We start from the raw sequence: 6,275 nt of genomic DNA on the forward strand, positions 1-6,275 counted from the left end.
TTCTTGGCTGAGAGATAATGAAATATCTTTGAGGATACAAGACTGGATCTGAGGATGCAGAACTGCAGGAAAGTGTAATGAAGAGAGGAAATTTCATTCTTTGTAGCACAAAGATTGTCATCTTAGAAGAGAATATCACAGACCTTGCATGTTCTGGTATTTCTAAAATAGCCTGACCATCTATGGTAAAATTCCTACTGTGGATAAAGCAACATGAGCTCAGATTTGTGCTTTAATATTTCTAGCAGAGCACAATGTATCTAACCACCAAGGCAGCAACCAGACTACTATGGAACAGAAGAATGTCACTGATGAGTAACAGCAGATCATTGGTATACAAGTCACGTATAATATTCACAATCCAGTTCTCAGTCTAAGGAATTATTGATAATAACAGTAGTAACTAAAGAAACAGAGCATCTCTTGAGAGAGAAGGTTGCTGAAGCCTTTTGCAGCTGAATGGTGAGGCCGTTTCTAAGCCAGATACATCAGTCAGATTCTGGCAGAACTGTCTTTCCCCACCGTGATGACTTCAAGAGTGGTGTGTACCTGGCAGACTCTTTTACATTGCTTTTAGAAATGTTCACGAGGTAATTTAGTGTGAATGGTTGTGTTTGTGTCTCCATTCATACCAGCTATAGCTTTTAAAGAGGATGTCTCAGAGAACCCCCAAAAAACCATGGTATGGATTCCTTCCCATTGTCATGTACCCTCAGGTGCTGCATTGCTATGCCAGTGACTAATGCTTCACTTATTGGAACTCCTTGAGTAGGTGAAGGTAATTTCTATGAAGAAAGGGTGAAATATTGAGCACACAAGTTGCACAAGAGAGGTGAATTCTTCTGTTGTTTCTTTTAGCCTTCAAAATAAATTAAAATACACAAACAGCTTGTGCACACCTGTTCCTGGATTTAGGTCTTACTTGCCTCATATCTGCAGCTCAGGAGACTTTCACTTTTCTGTAGTCATTAAATGTTACTCTTCAGTATTTTCTAGGTCAATTTTGGTTTCATGCTTTTGCTGTTATACAAGGGATACATAAACCTCGTAAAAATCTTATGCTTACCAGAAAAAAATAAGAGGAAAAAGATAAGAAATTTAAAATATTCTGTATGCCTTATTTATACAAATTGGGAGTGTATGGATATTAGGCGTATGAAATCTAGAGCTGCTGAGAAAGTGAAATTTCCATTCCAGAAGGAATTTCAATATTTTGATGTTGATTTTATCTTTGAGTAAAATGATAATCAAAATATTGTTATGGCTTTCAGAATAAAACCTCAACAACTCCAAAATTAAGAAACACTTATAGGAGAACATATTATAAAAATTTTATGGAGTATCAGCATAGTGGTTTTATACAAAATATTTTTAAAATTGCACATGAGAAATTAACTGGAGTTGGTATCAGTCTAAGATTCTTTTTATTATTGCAATTTAGATCAGACTTCCTATTTCATTACTGCTCCTTAAATAAAACATAAATAGATTATAAACAGATGGGAGTTTTGTGCTCTCCTGGAAGAAATTTGAGATTTAATATATAAAATCATTTACTGTGGAAGTTGTGGTGGATTTCTCATAGTTTATATAAAAGGACCTAATGATTTGAAGTAGCATAAACCCCCCCAGTCTCCAAATACAAGGTCCCCACTGTCTCTGCTTCTCAAGCACTTGGATTTTTTTTTGTTTTCTGTTTGTAGTCCTAGAAGCTCGTTCTCAGGTTTTCCCAGGGGATTTAGATCCTCTCCAAGCAAAAACCCTACCTAAAACATTAGGCTCACAATCCAGCTTTGACTGCAATCATGTTGTACAAACCCTTATCAGCATAAACTACTTTTTGCACACTTTCATTTGCTCACTATATTCTAAACAGCAAGCTGAACATTTCTTTAGCTTGAGATTCCGCAGTCATTCAGTTGTTTCAAATGAACTTTAGCTTTGGAAGGTCATTATTGTGAGGTCATTGATGACTATTCTGTGACACATGGACAGTAAAAAGGGTTCATATATTGTTTGTTATGCACAGTAAAATGTAACTGAACAATGTAAAGTGGGAAGGCATGAGAAGAAAATCTTATAAGCGTTTATGATCAGGTAGTAATATGAAGTGGTAATATGTAGTAGTAATATGAAGTAGTAATATGTTGCACAGGGTTCTTCATTACATTTCAAATGTGAACAGGAAAATCAGTGGCTAAATGAGATATTAAATGTTGGCATTTCATACAACAGTCAGAAAGAGATGCCACAAGTAACTAGTAATTAGTCTAAAATACCCCTGTGAACAGGTTTTCTTTTTAGAGATGTGAGATAAGACTCACAGACAAGGGACCACTATAGGCATATTTGACTTATTTGCACAATAGGAGCTCCTATGACTAATATAAAATAATAGAGATCACTTACAATAGAAAGAAGTTGAAGCATAAATGCCAAAATTTGTGTATCTGTCTGTTCAGGCTGAGACTCATTCATCTACACTCTGGCATATTCTATGACTGATTTTTAGATGTTAAGAGCAGTTCTTCTTGAGCAGAAGCAAAGATCCACATTGGTCTGCTGGAGAAAAGTTTGGATGCTCAGCCCTGGAAACTATTAAAGCACATATTGTAAATAATATCTGTCCATTAGTATATGTAAACATATACTTAATATTAACAGAAAAAAATTACCCATATCCTGATATTCTTGCTTAGACATGGTCTTTGTGTTTTAACTTCAGGCATTATGTTTTTTCCTAATGAACTTCATGAAGTTGTCTGAAAGACCTTAAACATAAACCAGCCAGATTACACATAAAGACAGCAAGACAAAAGCTCAGAATCTGATAAACCAGGAGGATACATTTGCCTTTCACATCAGAAGAAAATTTTTCACCCATTTTTACTTCACTTTCCTCTGAGTGGTCTCCAGCTGGATGTTTTGTTTCATGCTGGCTTTATTCCAATGGACTGCCCCAAATGGACACCTGGGAATTCATGGGGGTGTGTGTTTGAAATACTTCTTTTTTCCTTTGCTAGAAAACCTACACATTTATTGATAAGTTTGGGTAAGATATTTTTTAAGTTTGACAGCTTTTCTGAACTAGAATTAGAAGCTAATTTTCTGTCTGCAAAACTAACAATTAAATACTATTGCTGCAGGTATCAAGAGGCATTTTCAGTCTTTTTTGGAGCTGTGTTTGCCCTGTGTGTTCTATGAGTAAGTTCAGAATCTCTGTATATATGTAAATTTAGTACGTAACAGTTGAGAGTTTAGTCAGCTTCTATGTCATTGCTTTCTCCCTCACTGGGAAGCCAACCTCTAAGGCTCTGAACATCTGCTGCCATGTAGCAGAATGACAATGCTGGTGTCAGAGTGTAACATTGGTGCTGGAATTAGGGATAGCTATATTCTCATTTAGCATATGGCAACATGTGTTCTCATCAGTCATTTATCTGCTAATCTGTGCCTACGTCTGAATCTTAATGCGAGGGAGAGAGTGATGTGTGAAAGCCTGTCCTTGGATACACATAGTTCTTCAGAATCATCACATACAAGGTTAAACAAAGATCAGTTGAAATGAGTTGCTCCCAAAAGTCCACACTGCATACTTAGTACTAATTTCTACTAGTAATTGGAAATCTTCTAACATTTCTAGCTGTCAGTTTCTATGGATAACTCAGCTTCTGTAACTACAAGGGATATATTCAAGTAACTGGTAGCAACAGGATTATGTCCATAAAACATTGACTGAGAGCTCTCAATTGAATGAACTGTGTATTGGAAAAAACCCCCACTAAATCTTACTTTAATAATGGAAATGGCATAATGTTTTTTCTCTGGTAACTACTTAAATCTATATAGAAGCTGATAGTAGCTTTACTGATAATTGTTCCCAATTGATGAGAAATAAGATGGATAAAATCAGAACATCAGCTTCAAATACTTTGTCTCAGCTGTTATGGCAAAAATAAATATGAGATAGTCATAAAGTTAAATTGTTTCAAGGTTATATGACAACACTAAAGACACTTCACATTGCTTATTTTTCCTTTCAAGACTGAACAGCTTGTACAGTTTTGTGTATTTCTATAAATTGATGTGGTTGAAATTATGTAAACCTTTACCATCATTTAATTCATTGCATCTCACTGGAGCTCGTGTTTGGGTACTCTGCTAGCTGTTAAATTGCAAGAAATGTGGAACTGATCCAAAACCTAAAAAGAGCTGTAATCTCTACTCAATTGCAATTTTTAATTTTTTTTTTTAAATATTCAGGACATAGGTTTGCATAAATGTCAACAGACCTGATACAAGACCTCCCACAGGTGTGTGTCAGGATCTAGTCCTAAAATAACAATCCAGCTTCTGTTGGATTGGATAGCAAGCTTTCCATCACTGTTAATTACTTCTGTATTGGACCTTAAACCTTTTCCAAGTATGTGTATTCAAAGTTCTACAGAGAACGTTTTTTATCAGAAAAAGCCATGCTTGCACCAGTGATGTCTGACAGTTTGGAAAATGCAGTTTAACCTTTGTTTGAAAGATTAACCCAGTGGGAATTAAAAAAAAATTGAAAAAATAATTATAGCTTTTTGCCAGATTGTTTTTTGGGTCCTGCTTTTCTGAGAAATACACCAAGTTACATGCTTTCCTTTTGATCATGGACAATATTCCTGCATTAAATCAATTGCTGTTCCTTTGTACGTACTCTATGACATTGAAGTTTGCTTCTCAAACTATTCTAATGTTTAATGCTTAAATTAGCCTGCTCTGTTTAAATGACACTTTTGGCTTTTGTACTCAGGAAATTATTTTGGAGTAGAAATGAAGGACAGCAGAGTAACCGAGGTCTCTCAACACCAGGAGATTCCTGAGACAAACCTGATGTCTTAATACAATGTTAGTATAATTTTGTGTTAGAAAATTCTTTCCCTTTCCTTGAAACAATAACTTTTTTTTATGCAAGTATGCCATGAATTTTTGACATTTCTAATGGGATTTTTCTGGTATTTCAGGAGATGATTTCCCAGAGATGAGTAAGTCTCTGAGTATTGTGCAAGATTCAATTAACTGGTCTGAATGGACCTAGGGCAGCAAAGGTCTGTACAGAAAAGTTCACAGAAAGGTGGTCCATTGGGGATTGAATTTCACACATGTTCTTGGTGGCAGCCCTGGTTAAAAATAATCTGTGGTTTCAGCATCTTTCCATCCTCAGTAGTGTCAGGACAACACATGGAATCTGTTGCTGAATCATGAGGATTTTGACCTGAGCTAATTATGACCCACCATTTTGGTTTTGATTTCTGTTGTCCCTCAAACTCTTCTGTCTAAGGTAAATGGGAGCTGGAATAGAGGCAAGAATTGGTATTTAAAGATGTAGAGAATGGGAACTTATTGCATTAAAACAAAAGAACTTAGGATAAATGACCACACTAAATTTTTGCCTTTTCTTTTTTCTCTTTGCTTATTACATTTCTATACAATTACATTTAAAAACATTTTTAAGCTAATCAGGCTTTCTTGTATCAGTTCCATAAGACAAAGAGCAGCTGCAACTACTAGCTGGAGCAAACATGTTATGAGTGAAGGTAGTTGCACTGCTGTGCTCTGTTGGCAAAGGGTAAGTAGAAGCTGCATAAAAAGCAGGTTCTGGAAATTGTATTTAACATAAAGGAGAACTTTAAGTTAGCTAAATCTTTAAGTGCTGTCAGAGAAGAAAATCCTATCCCCACTCCTTCACTTCAGTTCATGCATTTTGTTTACCCAAGTGCCATCCAAGTAGTAATGCAACCCCCCCCCCCAACTGATGTCTATTTATTTTGCCAATTGACTTGTAACTGGGATAAGTTCCATGAGCAGCTTCATGAACATTTCTTCTGGCTGAAGTGAAGGGGTGGTTTTGTTAGTATAAGGAGGGCTTTGAGCAGCAACATTGGCTTACAATAACTTTCAGTGCTCAAGGGACCATGAGTGCTCTTCTGAAGGAAAGACTGGCACATTGCTTTAAAACTAGGAAGCAAATGGAGGAATGATTACCTTAGCCTGAAAGTTGGTCTCGCTATATCTCCTGCATTTGTAAATCAATACATAGCATAGTGCATGCATCACTAAGCCCACAAAGAAGATATAGGAGTGTATTGTCTCTGCTAAGCACTGAGTTTTGTGCAGCTTCCATTAACACTGAGTTAAAAATATAGCCCAAAGCATGAATCCAGGATAAATACCAGATGCAGGGAATAAAATATATGCTTTAGTCTATCCTTTATCTGGCCATCTGCAGTTTCATG

This window comes from Acanthisitta chloris, unplaced genomic scaffold, assembly GCF_000695815.1.
Source record: "Acanthisitta chloris isolate BGI_N310 unplaced genomic scaffold, ASM69581v1 scaffold3349, whole genome shotgun sequence".
Classification (NCBI taxonomy): Eukaryota; Metazoa; Chordata; class Aves; order Passeriformes; family Acanthisittidae; genus Acanthisitta; species Acanthisitta chloris.